This window comes from Lissotriton vulgaris, chromosome 1_1 (assembly GCF_964263255.1).
Source record: "Lissotriton vulgaris chromosome 1_1, aLisVul1.2, whole genome shotgun sequence".
NCBI lineage: Eukaryota > Metazoa > Chordata > Amphibia > Caudata > Salamandridae > Lissotriton > Lissotriton vulgaris.
Window position 1 is genome coordinate 781,782,653 of NC_141685.1, and position 25,627 is coordinate 781,808,279.

Sequence of the window (25,627 nt, forward strand, 5' to 3'; positions counted from 1 at the left end):
GCCAACACCACCATACTTATCTTTGCTTATGGTGGGTGGGAGTAGCCTCCCGGATTGCAGCAGGGGGCAAGGATCCAGAAGGAGTCACTTCGGCCCTGCAGGCCCGGCACCACCTCTTCGGCCCCTGATCGCTCATGGTCAGCCGGGAGGTCGCCTCCCCTCAGCCGCTCCTGTGTCCACTGCTGTGCTGCGCCGCGTGGGGCTCATGTGGTTACACCCACCAGGCGCAGGCTTCGTACCAAAGTTCAGGGGGCTTCTCATGTATGGCGCCACAGCTGGGTCGCCGCGCCGGATGCGGCATCCCTGTGCAACCATCTCAGAGCCGGCCCTGCCCCAACACCCGCCAACGCACAATTGGCACAATTTTATCAATTATGTGTCCCGGATCTGACGAGGGGGCACATCACCGCGATCATGCAACGGGGGCTTCTGATGCACTGCCGCGCCGGCGGCTGGACTGGCCCATTCCTGCTACGGGCCCACTGTGTGCTTAATCGATAAAGGATTCCGGACCCCCCTCCTGCTGCAGCGGCCACCCGCTGCCCCTCCTCAGCCTCAGGGGCACGAGAGTCCTCCACCGTTCTTCGGGCCTCACACCGGCCTCCGGATACAGGTGGTGGCAGCCGCAGTACCCAGTGGGCCTGGATCTGCGCCTCTTCTTAGTCGGCCGCAGCACTTGATGCGCAGTCAATCACCAGTGCACCTCGGCTCCGGACAGGTAGTGGCTCTTCCTGCCTTCTGGGATAGTTGATTTGCTCTGTTCAGATCAGGATATATATGTCTTTTGCTATTTTTTTGGCGTGGACAAGCGGAGCCTCGTTAGAGTGCATCCACCATGTTGGCTGTCCAAGCCATGCCCCTTTGTTTCCTTTCTTTACACTTTAAAAACATTGTACATGCTGCAGCAAGTCTCATCCAGGGCCTGAAGAGATATGATTTTATAACCACGATCCTGATGGCACTCCATTAACTCCCCTTGCCTGCTAGCATGACCTTCAAAACCAGCTGCATCATTTCAAATGCTACCCTATTCCTCTCCCCGCTTCCCTTGGAGACACATTCACCATCTCTGTGACTGCTGGCACACCTTAACCTTTTCCATCTATGCACCCAAGATCTGGAAGAACATCACCGTAACCATCAGAATTGCCCCAGACGCTGCTCCAATTTAGCAAAGATTTTAAGAAGCAGCTCTTCAAACAACCCTGCATCAGAATTCAGTAATAGTATACTTCTGCTCCTATAGCTCAGTTATCTCTCCTATCATTTATTGACTGTATGCTTACACCCTACACAGTGCTCTGCTGCCTTATGGCTAGGGTTGTGATATGAAAAAAACACATATGTATGGCGTGCCTCACAGACCCCTTATCAACGTTCCAAAAGTGAGCATAGCATCCCACGTCCTTGGTTACATAGCAATACAAGACAACCTTCAAGCCTTACCGCTAAGTGCACACATGGGCTTAACCTAAATGAGAGACACTGTGCAGTGTGGTGTGAGAAACAACCTAATAAGACAGCATACATGTTGTTCGTGTAGAGTAGTGGTTAATGAGGTCGTGGTTCTGGTAAAGGTCGTGGTTAAGGATTCGTTGTTTAATACATTCGTTGTTAAGGATTCGTTGTTCAGGCTGTTTCCAGTAGAAGGTGTAGGGCACACACAATGAAAGACTGTGCATTACTAGAGTACTACAGTGTGGGACTCAAGCTGTGCTCCAAGATGTGGATTTGTGAAGAGCAGTACTGTGCTCCAAGATGCGAGATTCACACCTAACGAGTGTGATTGAGCTGACAATGAGTAAGCCTGTTCCCCCTTCTCATTTCTCTGTCCCTTGCATCACTGGTCAGTCCCATTCCCCACATCATCTCCCCTTTAGTGCCTGCCCCTCTGGTCTGTGGTATTTTCAGTGTGTTCACTTGCCATCTCTCTGAGCTTGTGTATACCCCATCGGTGTGGCATCTCGCTGAATTATCATTCTGGAGGCGACTCGAGCACAGGAAGAACGCAGTGATCCCAGAGCCGGGTTGGTCAGTAGGGTAATCTGTCGGTACCAAAGCGCTGGTCTATAAGGTCAGTGTGTGAGCTGTTTTTTAGGTCTCGTGACCTATCAATGCGCGCAAGCGCATTGAGCGGAGCGAGAATTCAAGTGCTCGAAATCCTCGTCAAACCAAGGGCTTCTTGCGCTGCGGTTTTCTTTGAGTTCACGTGAATCATGTGACCAAACAAGCACGCGCATTCACGGCCGCACAGCACATCAAAGGGCTTCGCCCAGCGTGCGCTCTGCGGCTTCTCCTTCCTTAAGGCTTCTCCTCCCCTAATTAATTATGGCTGGCCGGCCGGTAGGCCGGCCCCCACACACCATCCCCATCCGCTCTCATATGGCTGGCCGGCCGGCAGGCCGGGCCCCACACACCATACCCCTCCGCTCTCTCCCCCACGGATTGCCCCTGTACGTCTGGCGAGACCGCTGAGAAAACATTATGTGGCAGGCAATGTGCATTAAGGTAATGTCTTCATTCTCCTCCCCCGTGCTACTCTAAGAAGTTGCGTCAGCGATGTAAATGAGCACGAGATGTTGTTGTTTCGAGTCATGCGAGATGCAAAACCGATTACTGTTTGCCAATCCCGTGCACGGGCTCAGCCCCTCCCCACCAGTAAGTGGTTCACGTATAGTATTACTCCCTGCCACTGTGGGTAAACCAACAGCTAAAGTCTTCTTAGGTAGAGTTCCCGGTTTGTAACACTGAGGCTTGCACTTAATTACTTGCAAGTCGAATAACAGACATCCGGAACAACTAAGCTGCTTCCCCAACTCAGTGCTGTAAAGATGTGCTTCAGAAATAAGTGAACTGATAAATACATAAGTGCGCCGCAATAATTAGCAAAAATACAAGGCCGAACATGTGACAAATGCTTCTGTAACATTCACACGATTCAGAAACCCGATGCAGAAATGAAGCCCGCTTAACGCCTTCATTCTCTCTTACGGTCCGGGATTTCAATTTCTCCATGTGTGATGTAAAGCGCTGAGCTGCACAAGTGGCGATGTTGGCGCTACATAGCTCCCGTAATAAATAAATAAATATATCGTGGTGGCCCGGGCCTGGCAAAGATACCACGGGTAACGGAATGAAGTGCATTGATTCATTGAGTTTAAAAAGGGTCTACGTAACAGATTGATTGTGCTTTTTGAATTTTAAGTGTGAGCTTGCACCAGTAATGAACTTAGGCATGTGTAAGGTAAGCGTTGCGTACATTGTCTCATCATACGGGTGCGTTTTATGTGCATACTGTACATATGCCTACGTTTCATGGAAAAGGCGGGTCTCTTAGGAAAGAGCTGCAGGAATAAAATCAGCAAGAACAGAGCCAAACTGTTCATCACGCCAGGCAAAATACGACCTTGCCGCTGGAGCGCTCTTCAACCACTAAAGGGCAGTTTTCGGGCCTTTTCTTCATGCATAGCGCCACCACGCGGTGGTGCGCCGAGGATGCTGCCTTAACTAGCCTCAAGGGAGTGCCAGTCACGGTATCGTGAAAACTTCTTACGCCAGGCATGCTCAGATGCGTAATTTACCATGTGTAACATACTCATCCCCTCACCCCTCTCCTGACCTTTGTGACTCGACCCCACTTTTCAGGTGAGCTGGAGCTGTGCATGGAGTTTGACCTTGGTGTTGGGTTTTACTAGGGGGGGGGGGGCATGTGCAACGACAGAGAGCGACGCGATGCATTATTGTGCGCATGAAAAGTATTCTTTGCTACAGTGATGCTGCTATGTATTTTCTTAATGGGTAAAATGCCTTTGGTTTATAGAATATTCATGTGGCCAGTAAGAGGCACCTCGTTTGTTGACGGAGCCATGCCCGTGAGGAATATTCATGTGGCCAGTAAGAGGCACCTCGTTTGTTGACGGAGCCACGCCCCTGAGGATTCGAAAGCGCAGAATGGCTCGGCTCCGCAGAATCGCTGTGTACATCCGAGGTCTCACGGGGCGCCGCAGCGCCTCTCTGCAAACACGTAAGGTATATTAACCAGATCATGTTGGACCTTACTTGTGCATCCTGGCACGCAGACTTTAAAAGTGCTTAAAGGACCAGACGTAAAAAAAAAACACTTTAGGACATTTTCGAGGTAAAGAGGACAACGTGGTTCATCATACAAGGGAAGATTTTTTTTTTAATCTTTTCCTTTTCCCACCTGATTTCCTCACATCTTTTCTTGAGGTGTTTACTCTTTTCGTTAATATTTTTAGACGCCCCTCTCGCCTTGTTTGTGAATCTAGAAAACATTCAATCACATAATCTTTGCTAATTCTCTTCTGACAGCATGCCGTCTGACCCCCGCTCCCAATTCACAACAGGCGGCTCAGCCCCCGTCTCTGTGACTGAGGCAGTATTATTTGTGCCCCCGGGCAGGCAGCGCCTTGGTGGGCGTGTAGGAGCTGTAGTTCAAAGGTCACATACACCACCAAATCAAACCGTCAACATTTGCCACCTTGTCTAGTGAGCGAGTGACCGCTCGCAGCCTCAGACCCAGTGGAGAGCAGTGCGAATCTCATCTTAGAGCGACTTGTTAAAAGGGACGTATGGCACCCAGAAGGCTTCTTGGCGCTGGGATATCACTGCCAAGAGACAGCATGGTAATCACAGGATGGATGCTCCCGATTACAACCGTGGGTAGACTCTGCTGAGAGGCCATGGGTTGAATGATCATGGCGTGTAAAACAAACAGCAGATAGGCCTTTTATGGGGGTGGGAGGGGAGGAGTACCATCTTCCGTGCATTTTTTTCTGCTCGTCTACAATCCCTACAGGTCCGCAGAGCCATGCTGAATTTTGATTGACATAATATAGTCGTTCATGGCGCAGCACAACGCTGTTCTTTATCGAACCGGTTCTGATGCACACTGACCAGGTGTGATGAGCCTCGCACTTACAATTTCAGTGCCGAAGTTGTGTCACCTTTTTAGAGCATTAATCCACGCAGTAGCGCCCAGAAGCGGTTCACCTTTGGCCAGGCACAGTAGGGAGGCCACTTATTTGCCTACTCTTTCAGTCAATATCTTTTACATTTAAAATGTCAAAAACTCCACAGGGGGTCTTCTCTTTGGCAGGAATTTATGAGAACATTAACCTTTTAGATGGCAAGGCAGCTCAGAGGGTTGAGTCACCGCTGCAGAAACCTGTTGGTTCCATGTTCACAGCAGTGCGTTGTGTCACGTTCACCCTGCTGGCGTTGGTTCTTCAGAGTCAAGGCAACAAATGGTTCAGATTTTAGTTTCGTTTTATTTATAATGTTCAATTATAGTGCCATAAGCCAAGCTTCAAGACCCAGTAACAAAAATTACAAAAGTACAAACTAGACACCATAGAGGCAACAACATAGAGACAATGAAAGAAAACAACAAGCACTGGCGTTGCCAATAGGTCTCGCAGTAGGAAAGTTGGAGCTATTATAATTGCAAATAACAATGCCTTTTATTTTTTTTTATTTTTAAAACATAAAGGGCTTTGTCATTTACAAAACCAATAGCTCCAACGTTCCTACTGCGAGACCTATTGGCAATGCCAGTGCTTGTTATGATTGGTTATCGGTAGGTTTTTGGTCTGGTGGGTCAGATTTTCCTGTTGATTTCACTGATATTACCACAAAGATTGCCCGCCTCAAACACAAATTCAGGGGTGCAGCTTCAGGGGGGCTTTTTGGGGTGTTACACCCCCTAATAATTGTATTTTCTGTTACATACTTGGGTACAGGTGCTTTCAGTCGGGTATGGTGAGGTGTCTGTTGGATTCCACATGGAATTGTTACATATTCACAGACAGCAATGCACACACACTCTCCCCTTCTGTTTTGAAATGAAAATCTTCAAAAATATGATTTATTTTGCAAAATAGTGTGTCTTCTCTCACATAGTACCTCTACCAATCCGCATTCCTTCCCTTTCCCCTGCCTCTTCAGCCCCTCTTGTGCGCCGTACTTGTCGTATAATGTATTGTAACATTATATGCCAGCGGGATTGTTGGAAGATCTGAAGCTCCCCCCCCCCCCCAATCTTACTGACAAAGCTACACCTGTGCACATATTAATATGGTCTCCCATACCCTGCAAAACACGGATTGTTTTTACAAATTTAAACCTGTACTAATTTGCAAATGTTGTCCACATTTTTGGCTGGCTGAATAAGTAAGGGGGTCCACTTTTAATTTGGTGCCCAGGCATATTTCTGTCTCAGTCCGACACGTACTAGGTTATAATAACTTGTTTTTATACACAGGTTGCTTCTACAGAATGTGTTGGTTCGTAGTACCACAAATGTCACTATTACCCACATTTTTGCTCAATGCTCATTTAATTGACCTATTTGCCAGATATGTGCAGCTCAGTGGCCCCTCATCACATTCTCCAGTGAGGGGGCATCATTTTGTGTTACACCACTAGACAGTTACCCGTGTATTAATTACTGTCCTTTAATCTCACTGAGGTGGGCTGGCGGTTTGAACCCATGACCCCGAAGGCTGCATTACATGATGTCCTTCAGTGTTTCCGCCATGTTTCTCAAATGTGGTTGCAACACGGTCATGATGACACCTCAGTGACTTACAGGACTGTAACTGCTGAACTTGAGAAAAGCATTGCAACCACACACATTGCATAAGCCGAATAAATCACTGATTAACCGGGAGGAGCCGCACAGCTAATAATGAGATGGTGTATGGGGAGACCGAGACGATGCCACTGCAGGGCTGGGTACATTGCCTGGTTGATCTGCAGTTATTTGCTACCTTCACACAGGACAGCTGGACCTTGGAGGAGAACATCTGAGTCCGTCATTCAACGAGCTGCATACACACAATCCAAAGCTGCACTTCCCGCTAGTGTAAGTAGGTAAGTTGTTCCTAATTTATATTATTATTAGTGCAGTTTTTTCCTGGCTAGGGCTTCCATAAATAACATATTAATCAATACATGCCAACATTTTAGAAGAGAAAAATGGGAGATTTAAAAAAACATAGGGGCATATCATGAACAAGAAGCGATAAATATCGCTGACCGCTCTTAGCGAGTTACAATTTAACGCTGGCTATCGCTGGATCCTATCACGGAGATCACGTGCTATCAGTAAAGCCTATCTCCGATGCAATAGGAAATCTAGCGATAGCGGCGAAAGTGTGCGCTTATCGCTGGAAACCCATCGATAACATGAAGGTGAAAATGAGAACCTTGTTGATAGTGAAGGGCAGACTCATCCCTACAATCCACCTCCCATTGGAAGACATGGGTAACCGTAAGTCACTTCTGAAGCAGGCGTAAACAAAGCTGCGATAAGCGCACTTAGCGATATTATTATCGGCGCTACGCAGGTTTGCGCCCTGATTGCTGATAGGAGTTGTTCGTGTTAGCGATATTTCTACGGTTATTTCACTGAGGAACGCCCACTATGCATCTCATTAGCGGTGAGATGCTGGACGTTGGGAAACAGGCGCTGAGGCAAGGATTCACGCGATAGCGTAACCTTGCTGATCATGCAATAAAATTATCGCCGCTTTTCGGCCAAAAATGGACACAAAAGTGGCGATAATTTTATTGCGCCGCCTTGATGATATGCCCCATAATCGGTAGAATATATTTCTCCCATTGACCTGAATAGGGTGCATTGTTAGCTATGGGGCTTGCAAGTGTGCTGCTGCAGGATCGTATATAAGAAATGCAAATATATGTTTTATTTTCCTTACCTGGAAAGTGCTATGGCAGGCAGAGAGAACGTGCCAACAATGTTGTGCACTGGCCTGCAGGAGCAGTTTACTAGCTCTAGAGTACATACTCCGAGTTATACAAGACCAGTCCCTCGGGTATTTGCATACAGGAATCGAGAGGCAGGAAACTAGCCTTGAGATCGGTAGTCTACCGTCCGAATTGGAAGGGTTGGAACGTATGTTAATCCACGTGCAGAGTCTAGCCACCAGACAGCGCCATTTGCCACTGCTTGAAGTGAGCTCTGTTGTCTGTCCTTTATTTCCACGATGACCGATGTAATGTAACTGGAAAATCAACAAGGGTGCTCAAAGTGCAGTCTTAAGGGTGATGTAACCAGTGCCTTGGCAGGTGATTTTAGAGGGAAAATGGGCGTCCACCGAGCTTGGAGCCTAGTGCAGTGGCACCAGTCGTACTGCCCTAAAGTTGGTGTTACACCTAAGTCCCACGAAGCCCCAGGGCTGCACCTGTATGAAAAGAAGGAATAAGTTGTAAGTAAGCGGGACATTTGTGGTGGGCCTGTGATAACAAAAGCGGATGGTTGGGAGCAGGTTCAAAAACGAGTCCTGACATATCTCTAATGCCAGAGGTGTAGTTGAAAGATACACGCCGAGAGTGAACTAAAATAGTTGCCTAATCCTGCTGCCTTCTTCACAAGGCTGTAATGAATTTGATAACTCATTATTTATGAAGTGAGGTGGGCTAGGAGTAGGTATGGGCATCATTGCAATTAAACAAGCAAAATTCCTGAATTTTGCATTAGCAAAATGTGTACCTTTTCTTTACATTTTGCATTCTGCTCGAATCAGTCTTTTGTTTGTAGCTATTGTAACTTTTTTACATAAGGTAAACATTTGCGTACTATAATAAAGTTGCATGAGTTAGTGGCAAACGATACTTTGATCTAAAAGGCTAGTTTTGCGAATTTTTCACAAAATGTTCGGAACTTTCTCCGACTTTTCTCAGGAAAAAAGCAAATAACTCCTAGATAGTAGGCACCATTATATTTGTCATAATTTTATAATAAAAATGGTCACCACCAATATTAGAAAAATAGAAACTTTGGGCCAATCACAGGGATAGTGGCCTGCAAGAGTCAGCACACCCCCATGCCTGTGATGGCTTTTAAATAAAGAAAACCTTTTACAGCCGCGGCCTGTACAGGTAAGAGTGGTGGGCGGGGGGCCGGGAGAGGGGGGATTTCGACGGATGATGACCAGGGCAAATTAAATAAATAGAATATTTGCCCTGGTCATCGTCGGTCGAAATCCCCCCTCATCCGGCCCCACCACCCCACTGCTCTTACCTGTATGGGCCGCGGCTGACCTTTTTAAGCCGTCCAATTTCCATAAAGGAAATATGGCTACTTAAAAAAGGTATATTTTCTTAAAAGTTTCAGTGAGAGTGCCTAGGGGCCCCATTAAACTTTTATACCAATTTACAAGGTGGAAGGGTTCTGAAGAAGAACCTTTACCTTGGGAAAAACAAGTTACGATACGAACTAGGGAATAAGTAACTTTTCATTGATTTGCAACTAAAATTCCGGTTGCAAAACACGGATACATATGGCACCATTTCCATATTTGAAAGGGACACCCAAAACACCGTCCATCCAAATACCAAATCGGTACCCATTTCTGCGCCAGTTTTAGGAGTTGGTAACAATTTAAAGACTCTTGAAGTAAATTCAGGAAATTAGAAATAGTTTTTGCAGTCACAAACTCAGAATCAGTGTTTGTAAGTGGAAAGAAGTTTCAAATATCTGGCTCTTAAATTCTGCTTCTCTTTACTAATAATATAAACCGCATAAGAATTCCTTTGGGAGTTGTTTCTAGTTATGAGTATATCAGGATCCAACTGTAAAATGGTTCCCAGAAGCTCATTGTTCAATTCTGGAAGAAATTAAAATTATGAACATGAATTTTAAGAAGAGATCACAGCATGACAAAAAGTTTACATTTATATCTATTGTGACACTAGATTTCAAGATGGCTGCTTGCCCTTGCTTGGTGTGGTTCTAGAGGACAGGAGAGCTTTAAATCATTGACTGAGTGCTATCCATCTCAAGAAAGGGTGGCAAGGGACCTATGCCGAATAGGCACGTGTTAAGAGGATGTTGTCAAGCATACTAGAGCCAAAGGCTATAGGACATATGGTTATCGGCACCGGGAAACCCCTTGGGGTAGCTGTGCGCCTTATAAATTTAAAATACCATAACATAACATTTTGCCAGAAACTGAAAAGTTAAAGAAGTGTGAGATATATGCTGTAGGTATCCCTGTATCATAAACGACACATCCATCACCGGATCGTACCTGGGCTTCACTCGGGTACAGAGCAGCAGGATGTGACACTTTCTATACAGTGGGTTTGACTCTACTCTTGAATATCGAGTACAAGGAAATAGATGCAAACGGCAATGCATACGTTGGTAACCTTGCTTTCTTTCCACTCAATATGTTGTTAATCTAAACTTGCTAAAGAAGAGTGACTTTGGTTAGTAACAATAAGCACTTATTATATAAGTACTATATAAATGGTTATTTGTGTAAAAACCATGGACAGATAAATTAAACATTCTTACAGTACATGCCAATTTCTCGCATACAACGCTTAGAAAGGTCAACAACCTAGCCCTACACTCAGCAACACCCTTATGTCCATCACAAACTCCACCCCAGACCACCACTCCTTTTGGTGAGTACCTGCACTTATTGTTTTCCATTTAATGCACTGCAAAGGCTCATGCCCTATACCTACTACTATATAGTACTGACTGACTGACTAATTGCACTTGCAGCACACTCACCAACTTAGAAAACAAGCATTTGCAATGCAATAGGTCTCGCATTTGTGAGAGTTAGAGCTATTAGAGTTGTAAATGACAATGTCTTTACCCACCCATGTATTTTGGTTTGGAGTGGATGTATGTGGCGTGAATTGGAATTAAGTGGGATGTATTGGAATTGTTAGTTGTGGAATTATGTGCGGTGTAATTCTGTGTTGTGAGGTATATTTGTGTAGTGGAATTATATAGCATGGTGAATAGATAGGGATGAGAGCTGTATAGAATAGATAGAAAGGAAGATAGAGAAAGATGTAACCATTTTAATCGAAATTAAACTTAAAATACAACAGCATATTGCTGCTCCGAAAATGTGTTAATATAATAATAAGAATATATTATTGCTTATGCCAGGCACTGTAAAATTGTAAAAAGGAACACATTTTGAAGCAATATAAACTGCACAAAATTTGCCGTTCTATGCTCTATAATTCCCCTTATATCAACACCTAAGTTATGAAATTCTTCCGCTTTTTTTTCCTAAACATAAATAAATATTTTTAAATGTGTGCTGCCTTTCATCGTGCACAAAACCACACAAATAACCTAATGTTAAACGTTTTTTGACAGCATAAGCATAATGTAGTGATTAACAACTGCTACAGTGTAGTGGTGATGAGATAATTGTGCAAGCAATATATGAACATACTCACATTTGCACATAAATAATAAATGTTAACACCAAAAAAACAAAGAAGCATTTTCTAAAATAAAAATAACTAATTAGGAAGAAACCCTAATATGACATAATAACGCCACAAATACTGCCACAAATACTGCAATATGGCTTGATATGTAGGCTAGGTTCCAGTGTCTGTGGGAAGCACCGCGCAGGAGGGGAAGGGGGAGGCATTTGGTCATACAATGGCCCCACTTGCTGTCACTGGCCTGCTTCGCCCCTTTCACTGCCCAGTTTAGCCCCACTCACTGTCACTGCCCAGCTTGGCCCTACTCACTGTCACTGTGTAACATTGGTGCACTTCCTGTTCCTGTTTAGCTACAAAGCTGCTCTTTCTTTGTCCCAACTGCAACAATCAGAGGAAAATGTTCTAAGTTTTGGTGCAACATGGTACAGCAACCAGTTGTGTAGGAAGGTAGGATCTGACTGCCTAGTTACCCCCACTTTTTGCCAGGTATTTTTCTGGTTTTTCTGGTTTTTGAGGGGTCTGACTGGGATCCTGCTAATCAGGACCCCAGTCTATCTGTTTTCTCCCTAACATGTAATGACATGTACTTAGGTACACTCCAGATTGGATACTGGGGTACCCTTATACGTCCATAGTATATGGCACACATATACCCAGGGCATAGGTACCCCAGAGGCCTCCCATGGGCTGAAGCATGTATTATACCACCCATGAGAGGCCATACAAAATGGAACTACTGGTCTGCCATTGCAGCCTGTGTAGGATGGAGCATGCACTACTTGCTTTAGATATAGGTTTACTATATCTATAGGTCACTACACTCAAAAACTTTATAAATAAATAAATAAATGTAAGTCACCCCTATAGCAGACCTTAACTATCCTGAAGGCAGGGTGCTGGGATTTGTGTGAGAGGGTGCCCCTGCATGAGCCGAGCACCCCTGCAGACTTTGGAGACCATTCTACAGGGTTGTCAGTGACGCAGCCCAGGTAGAGGTGCATTATATTCTCGCGTAAAATGCTATCTCGAAAACGGGTGCAACAAACCATGTTTTGTTTGGTATCAAACACCTTGGAATCATACCTCCACTCCGGTAACTGTTGTGAGAGGTATGATTCCATCCACCAGAAGCAAGCTTCGTGGGGGCCCTGGTCTTCCCTGTACAAGCCTTCTCGACCCGGACAGCCCAAAATCGTCGCTGCCAACCAGAGACACATTTCTGCCCTCCTGCTGCTGAGCCAAGCTCAAGCAGGGGAAGGCAGCACAATAGGCATTCTGTCACATGGAGGTGTAACAACACCTCCCAGACAGGATTTAGTGCATTGGAGCTGGTTGGGTACCTGAAAGTCTGCACAAGGGGCACATTTGGTGTCCCTGTGCATAGTACAGCTCAAACCAGTTCTGAGAGACATTGTCTCCTGCTCTGGCACGAAACTGGACAAAGGACATGGTGTTCCCCAACTTTGTACACTGGGCTGTCGATAGCCCCAACCTCTGTGCACATTTAGTTCCAAGGACTTTGGCCTCCTCACACTCTGTGCCCTGCAAGCTGTTGTTTGTTGAAACTGCTAGAGGTCCCCTCATGATTCCTGGGCCTTCGGTCTGTGGGTTCATTTGAGGGACAATCCTGATTTTCTTGGGCACCCCTGGTTACTTCAGGCCTGCCCTGACTTCCCTTGCTGTGGTGAGTCCTCTGGGTCTTTCTGGGCCTGACCATAACCTTTCTTGACCTTATTTGTGGGTTGCCGTTGACCAGGCTTGTTGGTGCTCCTGCCAGACACCGACCCATCAGCACTAGACATCCTTTATAGGACAGCTTGTATCCAGCTCCTGGTTGTCCTCGATGTCTCCTGGTCCCTGCAGCTGTAGAGTCAAGGTCTCCTTCTTCGCACCTAAAGCATCCAACATCAGTGGGCATTCGTCTAGCAAGCCCCTGGTCAATCCTGAGTAACCCAGACTCTGTCCCCACTGCTTTCAGGTTCCTTCCATAAAGAATCCACCTGTGGATTCCACCGAACACCTTTCTTCTTTCCAGCAGTGGCATTCTTTGAAGACTCCCATTGAGAACGACAGCAGTTTCCGACGCCACTTCAGACCTATGCACCCGGCTTCCCTGGGATCGGTAACTCTGGTACTTTTGTATCCATGGGTGGGGTGGCTCTCCAAAACTCTATGTTACAAAGGATTTGCTCGTAATCCACTGGGAAGGGTCTTTTAACTTTAAAATTGCAACCCAGACTCTCCCAATGAATTGTATGTAGCACGCAGTCGTATTCTTACACTGCAGCCGTCCTCCGCGGGGTGCCTACTTACTCACCTTGGGTGGTTCCTTGGGGTACCAGCGATTCTACACATTCTTGACAATGTCTTGACTCGAATCGTGGTTCTTATACCACTATTTTAGTATATGGTTTGGTCTCCCCTGGGAACCCACTATGTATTAGTGCTACTTACGATTGTTTCTATGCTACAGTATTGTGTGCTTTGTGTTTATCTGAGTGGAGCAGATACTGTGAGGTATTTAAGGTGTTATAATAATAGTTATGTATTCTTATAACTACTGGTTCTCCTTTCATTTAACCAATACAATAAGATTGCATTCTGGTAAAAAAAAGCTGCTTAACATTCCTTCAAGACTAAGCCTTAACTCTGCTCTCCACAGCTATAACTTGGATAGCTTTCTAAGGTTATCTTTGATCTCTTAAATCACCATAAGGGTTGTTTGGACTGGTGCACACTTTAATTAGTGGACAGCATATACCAGGCCAACTTTTCACAGGCTGCATTAAAAGGCAAGATAAAAACGTGCAATATCTATTAAGGCCTAGTGCTGTATTTTTAGCTTGCCTGGTTTTCTGACAGTTTTGTCTTGAAAGTGCTCTCTTGGATGATTCTTTTTAATCATTCCACTGCAATTGCCTGCGTTTAGTCCTCTATACAGGGACGTAGCTATCAATAGTGCATCAGATGCATTAGCACAAGGGCCCAGGGATATGAGTGGCCCACTGCATCCCAGTTAGTGGTTGTGTATTGGGGATCGGGAGTCCAGGTTTCTTTCTTGCTTTATGGCCCTTGATGTCTGTTGGGACTGACAAGTCCCTCATATTGTAACGTAGGAATATCCATGGAGGACAGAGTAGTGGAATGAGTACATGTTGTCACTTATTCTATTACAAGGCTCCCCATGCTACACTCCCTAGTTCTTGCGGCTACCCCTTCCCTGAGTGCCCTAGCTGCAATGATGTCTGGATCTCTGGTGCTGATTTTTGTGGTCATGGGCGAACACAGATCATGCATGTGCATCATGAAATGGTTCTGTCTCAGGGATTGCGATTTTTTTGGATCGGGAGGGGCACCCAAAGTGCTACCCTCATAGCGGTGAAAGGCTACTGCCTTTGACAAAAGCACCATCTGCAGGGTCCCTCAAGGTTCATCCCTCAGCCCCTCCCTCTTTAACACCTACATGACACCTCTAGCAGTCATCGGCAGAACCCACAACCTCAGCATCATATCCTATGCCAAAGACACCCAGCTCATCCTCTTGCTCTCAGCAGACCCCACCAACACGAAGACCAACTTCCACAACTGCATGAAGAATGTTGCTGACTGAATGAAGGCCAACTGTATGAAGCTCAACACTGACAAAAACAAAGTACTGATCTTTGCTCACAACACCTTTCCTTGGAATGACACCTGGTGGCCTGCTGAACTTGAACTCACTCCCACACTGCAAAACAACCCACACAGCCTCAGCATCACCTGGACAGCAAGCTCAACATGATCGGATGGATCAATGCAGTCGCCTCCACTTGCATTCACACTCTCCACATGCTCCGAAGAATCTTCAAATGGATCCCCAGTGGCACAAGGAAAACCATCACTCAAGTTGTAGTCACCAGGCGGCTGGACTGCAGCAAAGCACTATACAAAGGAACCACCACTGAACTCATGAGCAGACTACAGATGATACAGAGCTCAGCAGCCTTACTCATCATCAATATGCCCAAACGGACCCATATCACTCCACACCTTAGAAACCTCCATTGGCACCCCATCCGGAAAAGATACCAATTCAAGATATTGACACACATCTACAAAGCTCTCCATGACCTAGGGCCAGTATACTTCAACCGCCACCTAAACCTCCTCCAACCATCTAGAAACGTTATCTCTGCTGCCCTCGCCCAGTCACCGCACATCCAACAGTGGAGGCCTTTCTTTCACCTGCCTTACCGCCAAGTCCTAGAATGGCCTTCCTCTTCACCTCCGAACATCACCCTCGCTGGTAGAATTCAGGAAGTGACTCAAGACCTGTCTTTTTGACTGAGTCCTGCAAACCAGCGCCTGCATACCCTCACAGGTGATTAGTAGCACTATGCAAATACTTATTGATTGATTGGTTGTAACGTTCCGTTGCTGTATGCTTAACTCAACCTTGACCTAAATCAACTTAGTTTATAGTGCTGTGCAGTGCCTGCGTGTTGTACGTAAGCTCTGGGTGTATGTGGGCCTGTGAATGGTACAATACATGGAAGATTCTGGGTTCTTTTTGAGCGACCTTGGGCTGACTAGAGGAGCATGAGGAGGTGGAGGAATACCCACAGACTTATTTGTGAGTAGCTTCATTCCTGTGAGCTGGATTGGACACCAACTGGAGGAAGAAAGGCAGGCTATTCAGCACACTTCAAAGGGCACTCTTTGATTCGGAGAGTGGTCACTGGAGGGTGCCTGGGCACATCTCATGACAGAGTTGGGGCTGATAAGAGAATCATACAGTAGGACTGGGCCTCTTGGGTAACCCTTTGATACACCTATCACAAACACTGATTGATTGTTTAGGTATTCTGGACTGTGTTGTAGAGCTTTGTATGTGTGTATGAGAAGTTTGAGGTGACAGCGCTTGTGAATGGGGAGCCAGTGAAGCTTCCTGAGGTGCTGTGTGATGTGGATGCAGTATAGGCAGTGAGTACATGTCTTGCGGTGGTGTTCTGGATAGTCTGAAGTCTCTGTAGCAGTTATTTGCAGATACTGTTGTAGAAAGTGTTCAGCCTGCTGGTGATGAGTTCTTGCGTGACGGTTCATCTGGTGCTCTGAGGCAACCATTTGAAGATCTTTCGCAGCATGCATTGGATGTGGAAGCAGGAGATGCACACTGCATTGACTTAAGTTAGTCATGTTGAGCTTGTCGTCTAGGTTGATCCCTTGATATTGTGTGGTTTGTGGGTGTTCATTGTAGCTCTGACAGCCACCAGGTGGAATCCCATTGGGTTGGCTGTGGCCTTCTTCAGGAGAGCGTTGATTTCTGCAACATTTTTCATTTGTTTAAAATAGTGGCGGACATGATGGAGGTGATGATAATGTAGGTCAGGGTGGTCCTGATTGGTAATGATCCTGTGTTGTAGATGTGGTGGGGGAAGGGGCCTGTTGGGGCCCCTGAGTGGATGGTTCGCATGATTATTGCTGTGTTGTTTCTGGTGAGGGTTGTCTATTCGGTTCGTGGCCATCTAGATTAGTGATGAGTTACCTGGGTGTGGGTTGATGTGTGATATTTCTATAGGTGTTTGCGATTTTGCTGTGGAAGACATTGGATAGGTTTCCACAGAGTTGTAGGGAGGCAGCAATGCTGCTTTTAGTGGCTGAGGGTGAGGTGAAATGCTTGATGATCAAACAGATCTCTTTGCAGCTGTGGGAGCTTCCTTCATTGCGGTCCATTTGTGCCTTTTTCTTGGTGTCTCTAAATTGTTGGTGATGGCGTCTGAATGCAACCTTGTCGGAAGTTCTGTCGGCGGTGGCTGTGGCTGGTTCTCCATTTCCTTTCCAGCTGTTTACACTGTCATTTGGTATCTCAGAATTCTTCTGTGTACCAGCTGGCATGCTTGTTTGATCTATTATGCTTGTTGGGTTTGATGCATGCAAGGGAGTCCACGCAGATCAGATCCAGTTGCTGATGTCCTTTTTGAGGTTGTCTGGGGGGCTAGGCTGATTAGTGCTGAGGGTGCTGAGCCAGTCTGCTTCTTTGATTTTGCACCAGCTGTGGCTTGGAGTGCGGAATCTGATAGGGGTGTTGACTGAAGGTGTGTTGATTTGGAGGTGGATGATGGAGTGGTCGGCCCTTGTAATCTGTGTGGTGGAGTTGTATTTGATGCTGTCCCTTATGGTGAAGATGGGATCCAGTGTGTGTCTATTGGTGTGTATTGGTTCTTTGATGAGCTGGGTGAGCCAGATGTTGCTCAGGCGTTTGAGGACTGCTGTGGCGCAGGAGTAGTTTCAGTCTCTCAGCTGAAACTTGAGGTCACCAAGGAGAATGTAACCTCTGGAGTCGATAGTGGAGTGACAAAGTTGTTGATAAGGTTGGTAAAGGTGGCTTGTGGTGTGGGTGGTCAGTAGGTGAGGGTTCCATACAGGGTGTATTTTTCAGAGATTTGCAGCTTGAAGTGTGGGTGTTCCATGAATGGGGTGGGATCTTCTCTGTGGATGTTGTGCATTTGATCGATTACTTGTAGATGATAGAGAGTTCTCCTCCTGACTTGTGAAGGTGAGCCTGTCAAACGATCTTGTAGTTGCCATGATTGCTGTAGCGATGTGGGGAGCGTATGAAGGGTTGAGCCAGGTCTCTGTGGTGAAGAGGATGCCGGGTGCATTGCTGCTCCATAGGTCCCATAAAACAGGCACACAGCGGTGCCTTGTGCATATACAATTTCATGATATCACCTCATTCTCTCTGTTTATTTCATGAGAAACTATCTTGATACCAGTTTTATTGCACATGACATAGTCCAACAAATTTGAATCAGCTTCCTCCTCAGCAATCACCTGCCCACGTGCTGTATCATGAACATGTGCATTCTAGCAGGACATACCTGTGCACTTTTCAAAGTGCTTACTGTTAATTCAGAATGAGCGATTTTGTGGAAGGAAAACCTCACCTTAAAAAACCTAGCGAGAAGGATGCAGGGAGTGTGGTTAACCGCATCAGCGCGGCGCAGATTCCTGCTCTGTGCTGAACGTTCTAATGAGCCAACGGGCTCATGACGGAACGGTTCCGTCATGAGCACAGGCCAACCGATGCTCATGACGGAACCGTTCCGTCAATAGCATCGAAGGGGTTAAAGCAAAGATGTAAGTGAGTGGTAGGCATTTTCACACTGCCATCATGCTTTTACTGGCCCAAACAGGTAAGACACCACTGGCTCAATCTTCACCAAAAACAGGTACTGGTTTAAGGCAACAATGTTAAATGCTAAGTAAAGACCACCCTAAAGCAACCACGGTGCAACCCACAGGAATATGCTGGATACAGGAAACCGGGGCAAATGCTCTGTAGAGAGCAACCCAGAGGCCCGCACTGGTCACTGGCAGACAGTGTAGTTGCTCTATGAATTTGACCCACTAATGATCTGGTGGCAAAAAGATAATAGGCATTTGGCACAGAGAGTTATAGATTTGGGAACTGTGGTGTAATTATACAAACTGGTGCCAGGGCATCATTTCAGGAATTTAGCAAAACAAGTGTATCACGAAATTCCTGAAATCACGCAAATTACACAGGTGTAAGTTATATTTTGTCTACACATCTTTGACAGTCTGCCTGACAACAGGATGGAATTTTAGCGATAACGTTTATGCATAGTACATTACTTCTACTGGTCTATTTACTGTTTGGAGTAGTGCCTCAAAAATACTTAATCCTTTTTCTTTTGATAATTGAGTACAACCCATCGGGGCAACACATAGGCACAGAACAGTGGTGTAGCTGGGGGGCGGCACTGTTTTTGGGGCCAGAGTTAGGGTGACCAGGCGTCCCCGTTTTGCCAGGACGGTCCCCGTTTTTAACCAGATGTCCCAGCAAATTTCAAGAAATGTAGCTCTTACACCCGTTTTTAAAGAGGGTCGACTGAAAACGGTGGGAGGTATTTTTTATGTTTTACAAAGCATGGATAGTTACCAATTGTTTCAAGAAAGCAATTTAATTAACAGGCAAGCTACTGGGTTTACAAAATTGCATTTTATGTATGTTCTAACTGCCTGTTATGTAATTCTCTGCTGAGGAGCGCTCTCATCGCTTGAAGTAAAATTGTAGTCCTTCTTCTATTTTTGTGAAATGTCTTGGTTTTTGGCTTTAAAATTCTAGTCACCCTAGCCAGAGTAGCTGAGCAAGTCGTGTCTGTCGACTATCACCACTCCCCCACCCCGAGAACAAGTTGTCCGTCTGCCGTCAGACCCACCCCCCTATGAAACAAGTCGTCCATTGGACGCCACCCGCTGCTCTTACCTGCACTGGGCAGCAAACTTAGGGTCCGCCACGGGTGGCATTAGGTCTGGCTACACCACCGGTGGAGAAGCATGCCTGTCTTTTAGAAGATATCTAGTCAGTGCAGAATTGGACAGTACACCCAGATGTTAAAACCTAGACCTGGGTCTTGCAGTAGCAAAGTGATGCGGTCTACTGGTCCAGGGTTCCCCACTCACAAGTTACATTAGCTGCAACTACCCCACATATGGCACACTCTTTGGATGCCTTTTTCCCAAAACAAAGATGAAGCATGACACCTTGCGTGAGTGAGGGATGGGTGCCCTTATAAATAACACACACGTGTCATAAAGCCGAACATTATACTACACATACTAGTGGCTATAGGAACTGTCCTGTGTAGTTCAAGTAGTTATTATTTTACCACGGTATCTCCATAATTAACACTTGTTAGTTCAACTTCTTTGTGAAAACTTTATTTATTCACAATTAAAATATATATTTGCGTGTATTTTGCTGATCAGATTGAATTCAGAGAGTTTTTAGCCAAAATATCATACACTGCCTTACTAGCTAGTATTATCAGTATTACTTTAGACCGATCAAATAGTCAACAGTCAAATGCACAGCCACTTTCGCCAAGTCACTTGGTCTTCCAGATTTACTGTGTAGAAATGCTGAGGCTCAATGCTCCTTGGTTGTTCTCTGTTTATGCAGCAGCCCCTTTGGTGTGCATTTGTGCAAAGAATGCTCAGCTTTGCACCTATCACATCTATTCATAAATGGCTTTTCTTTCAGCAGCTTTAAGTTGTGTAGTAAATCATCAGCAGACATTTTCTGATATCGCTCCGGTAGCTTCGGACTTCACTATGAGGGACCCGGTTTTTGGGCCAAAGTTATTCACACCCCATAAAATTCAACTCCCCTGAATCCGAAATTTATCGCGTGATAAATGCCATTCATTCACGAGTTGTGCTTACCAGATCTAAATCCAACTGTCCTGGTAATTATCAAACATTTTTCCTCCCATACATTTTGGCAGGTTTGGCCCGGCAAAATGTGTCCCAGGATAACTGGAGAATTTAGCTGCCAAATTTATAATTCCTGTATGTAACAGTAGTTATTGGATTTACTGGAATTATCTGTCCATTTTGTAATCAGGCCGTAAACCCTGAGTTTGAGTGGGTTGATGTTTTTAGACTCCTGTGAAAACCCGTGTCGGTATTCTAAGTTGTGTTGTACCTTCCAACCCCGGTAATTGCTGGGTTCATTATCTATCTCACCCTTCTTTAAAATGAAGTAGGCGGATCCTGCTAGAATTTAACAGGGGAAAGCAGTGTGGTAATTACCGTAGAATGTGTACTTCCATGCTTTAAGAACCAAGTGCATCATTACGAGGCCCTAGCGGCACTTTTGCGCTGCCGGAGTATCGCTTTTTTGATGCTCCAGTGGTGCTATGTGCTGCAGCATATTTACAAGGGCACTTAAAGCCACTTTCATGTGAATGTATGACGTTACAACGCATACATTTACAATGCATGCCTTTACAACACAGATTTTACATCGCAACATCCTTTACAATGCATTCTTTTACATAGCATGCCATTACATCGCATTCTCAGAAACTACCATTACAACGCATTCCGTTACATCGCATTACACCTTTACAACGCATACCATTTCAATGCATACCATTACATTGCATTTAAGGTAAGTGTTGGATAGTATAGGGGTAATAATTACTATTCTAACTCCAGTGAGGGCAACAGTAGGGTAAGTGTTGGATAGTGTAGGGGTAAAAAATACTATTCTACCTCCAGTGAGTGCAACAGTAGGGAAAGTGTTGGATATTGTAAGGGTACTATGCGTTGTAATGGTATGCGTTGTAATGGTATGCGATGTAATGACTGTGTTGTAGTGACATGCATTGTAATGACACGGTTGTAGTGACATGCAATGTAATAGCTGCGTAGTAATGACATGCGATGTAAAGGATGTTGCGATTGTAATGACTGCTATGTAAAGGTAGTACGATGTAATGACTGCGTTGAAAAGGTTGCTCCCCTTTTATGTGGTCTTTTCATGGCCTTGTAAATATATTCCCCTTTCACTGCATGAAAGGGGTGTTACATGGGTGTTGCTGCTGATGTTCCCACGAAACACATATGGAATCTAAAGCATTAACAGATTTAAGAGTAATAGTAAACCTGGGAATGCGTCAGATTACTACGCTTCCCCAGGGGAGGTGTAGGAGTGGCGTGCTGCATAGAAAGAGGAAAATGATTGTTTTTGTGCAGGAAGGTGCCCTTGCAACATGATGCAAGGGCGTCAGTGTAGGCGCAAGGCTGTTGTTTGTGCACCGGTGCAGGGGAAAAGGACAGGCAGGACAGGTTATCTAGTACATACGGCCTATTCCTGACTTTTCTTTTGACATAGCACCGGCAACAGAAATGCCTGCTGCGCTCAGTAGCGGCCGGCATGGCTCTTGGGTGGCATGGCGGGCTTGGGGGGATCGTGCAGGAGGGATCATGTAGGGGAGGTTTGCGTGACAGGGTGGTCGTTCATTGATGCAATTTAAGTATAAAAAACATTCAATTAAAAAATAAACTTACCTTGCTGCCGGGTCCCGTGTCACTGCTCCTGCTCTTCCCGTGGAACTCGAGGAGCAGAGCAGCACCCGGGCTCCCCTGACCCATCACAACACTGCAATGCAGCGTTGTGATTGGTTTTGAGTGTGCTGGTTCAACGCTTAAAAAAGGAATGGGGGGCTTGGGCATTATTCTCCATGCAGGCTGTAATGCAGCCTGCTTGGAGAACAGGGAAAGTGCGCATGACTGGATTGGGTAGCCCGAGAGGTGCAACCAAACAGTCATTGCGCACTCAGGAGTTGGCAAACCACTCCTGCCCTGCCTTGCTCCGAAAGCAGAGCAACCCCCCCCCCACCCACACGCCTGCAAAGTGGCGCGAAACAGCATAAAATGATAATAACTCAAAGTTATTAACGTCTTATTTTTCTGCTTTGCAAGGCTTAAAAGCAGTGGGGCGATGCTCCTCTGCCATAGCGAGGAGCCGCCACTGGCTGTGCTGTCATGCTTCAAAGGTTTGTAAATGAGGCCCTAAATCTGCATGCTATTCCCCAAAAAGTCCAAATAGGTTATGTTTATTAATAAATAACCGGGCGCCGCAGAAGGATTACAGGTCCAAGGAGGAACCAGATCGACAGTTTCGGTCTTTTTCTCTGCCAGGCGACCCAAGGAGGCTTTGAACAGCTAAATACTGTCAAAGCGAGAGGGAATCCCCTTCTCACCCATATAGCACCTTAGTGCGTGCTACACATAAAATCCAAAAACACTCACTGTAAATTATTTTTATAACCCCACACATACTCACTTGGTCCTGAGGAAAGCCTGTTTCAAATTAAGAAAGGCCAGGCTGAAACATGTAGACCACACAGGACACTGGAGGTCATAATCCATACTCCACCGTGTCCGTTTGCCTTTTTAACGTGCCAACAGATACCCAGTTTCATTAAAATAGTTTTTACCCTCGGGTGCTGGGATTTTTGTATGGCTTTTTAATCTTCACCTTCATACTCACCACATTGCACACTCAGTAATTATACCAGCTCCGCAGTAATCTGGCGTCGAAGCACACCCGGGGCACGTTAGGTGCCACTGTGGTGGGCCCGATGATGAAGCATGCCACCAACTAGGTTGGTGGGTGAGGGCTTTCTAATAAAACCTACTGGTTTTCCTTGACATACGTACTCCATTGAGTCTTACCTGTATAAACCTAGCTAGTCTTTCTTGATTTTTGATATATAAAAGCGGGGATTCAGACTAGCTTACCTAGTCCTCCCTCTCTCCTTTGATTTAGTGATATTAATAAATAACACCTTCTCCTCAGAAACAGTCTTAATTAGGGCCGGAGTGATTAAAAAACAGCAGATTAATGGGGCTGTTAACTCTGAAGGGTAAAATGGTTTCTGTTCAAGCTTCCTTTGCCTGTGTCACTCGTGCTATAATAAATGTCCAAATTCGAAGCTCGTGTCAAAATAGTATGATCACTGAAAGCAAGATGAGTAATTGAGCCTTAAAGTAACTGAACATGTCTTGTTTCATTCATAATAAAACAAGATGTTCAAACGTCCATGCAAGGTCATCAGATGGCATAAGTATCGAGTATGCAGAGAACATGTACATGCCTTACCAAATCAGTTATCTAAAAAGTCAGTGCGCATAGAAGCAAAGTACTGAAAATTAATAAACAATCACTGGAGTCATGATCACAGTCTTTTTCCCAGATTGGTCTGGTGAAGTTGGTGGAGGCACCTACAAATAGCAAAAGTGAGATTGCATGTCACTTTTAGCTCTTATGTTCACTATCATTAAAGTGATTGCAATAAATAATTATCAAACACACTGCCAAAAAAGAACAACATTGAATGGGTCCCTTTTACCACAGATTACTGGACTTAAACTACACTTGGCCAATTGACATCATAGCAGCCTGTAGCTAATTCACCCACCAGCTATATGATGTATATCACAAGCCAGAACCTAGGCTTCAAGGGCAAATATTTTCTCCAGATTGTGGAGTTGGGAGGTCATTTTAGGGTCCTCCCTGTCACACTGATTACCAAAGATGTTCCCTGCGAGATCACCAGATATGGCCCTGGGGAGCATACGAATTGCAGTTTTTGAAGTCCCTGCAATTAGGTACCCCTCAAACTGAAACAAAAAAATATAAAATGTAAAGTTACTCTTCTGGGGACAAAGGAAAGTACGGGAGGTATGGGGCATATGGTACAGTCAGCTGGGGGTCCTTCGACTTCAAACACAAATTTAGACCATGTGAGAAAGCCAGTATCCAACACTACTACCAGCAGCAGACCACTGTGTTGCTGTGAGTTTAATAACCATAGTGAACAAAAAAGAAGCAGAAAGCTTACATTAAAACATGTTCTTTAAATAAAACGACTCCCAATTCGGTTAGTTGCTCTAATGCCAGCAGTTTGAAAGGGAACAATTGTCATAGCAGGCAACTTATAGAATGTGTTGAAAGGGATTGTTGAGTTGTGTTGTGAATTTGTCTTTTCAACTGTCTCATTGAAACAAGGCTTAGTTGGAGCAGTTTTCGTAGTTGGGCAGAGAAAATTGTTTTGACCAATGTTTTTACGCCTGGTGTTACCAAGAACTTTTGTTTTTCATGAAAATATACACTAGACATACTTATGGTAACTGTCAAATAGCCCTATTGATACATTGGTCAGGCCTAGTATAATTTAAGTTTTGCTAATTCCCAACACAGTTTACAATAAGGAGCACAGGGTCAGTCTACTTCAGCCACTGACTTACCTAATTATGAGTGACAACATTCTGCTCTTGCACCATGTGCACATCTGCAGCGGCAGGCACTACTGGTGAAATGTGTTAGTTTACTTAAAATATATATTTCTAAAAATTGGCTTTTAGAAAATGTTTGTTTTCGTATACTGCATGCCATCATACAAAATTGTTCACAAAGAAAATTTGTATAAGCAAAGCCGAAAGGTCAGCAGCCAATGCCAGACCCATTTGGCTCTGCCAGTGCTTGTTGATATTAGGCATAAGGATCTGCAAAGGAGCAAATTCATCTTGTTTGAATGGGAAGTGCCCTCTGCTTGCATCTTGGTTTGTGAAATTCATGGCTCATGCAGCGTGTTCAAAATTGTGAGAAGTGCAGAATGTTAATTTCCTGTGTTTTATTGCTGTATCCCTTTAACTAGCTCATGATTAAGTATAGTTTTATTTTTTATTTTCTTTTTCCAAAGACAGCTACTAAAAAGCGTCTGTCATTTTAATTGTTATGTATTTTCATTATTTTATCAACTGAGAAATGAACATGAATGTGAACATCACTTCTTGTTACGAAAGGTCAGAGAGCTGGACCTCGAGTGGGCCTTTTTTAGGTCTCGTAGCGATACAGCGCGTAAGCGCTGTACTCGCCGAGATCTATATTGTTACTGACTCTGCTTCCCAGGAGACAGCATCTGGCCGCGCGCATCTCGCTAAAGGCAATCGGCGCTGGCCACGCGCGCGGGAACGCGCTCGCCGTGGCTGTCTCCTGGGAAGCGCAAACATA

General features: G+C 45.2%; 1 protein-coding gene across 5 annotated transcripts in view; it reads left to right on the forward strand.

Moving 5' to 3' along the window:
• The window catches only part of LOC147747817 (dimethylaniline monooxygenase [N-oxide-forming] 2-like), a 232,893-nt gene that overhangs the window by 64,222 nt on the left and 143,044 nt on the right, over nt 1–25,627 (forward strand). The window contains exon 1 of one of the 5 annotated variants that reach the window (XM_086956185.1): nt 6,775–6,894. The exons of 3 other annotated variants lie outside the window; for them this stretch is intronic. The gene's annotated coding sequence lies outside the window, so the exon portion shown is untranslated. Of the gene's footprint in view, nt 1–6,774; nt 6,895–25,627 lie in introns of those variants that run through there. One more of the 5 variants, XM_086956192.1, reaches the window with a different exon arrangement.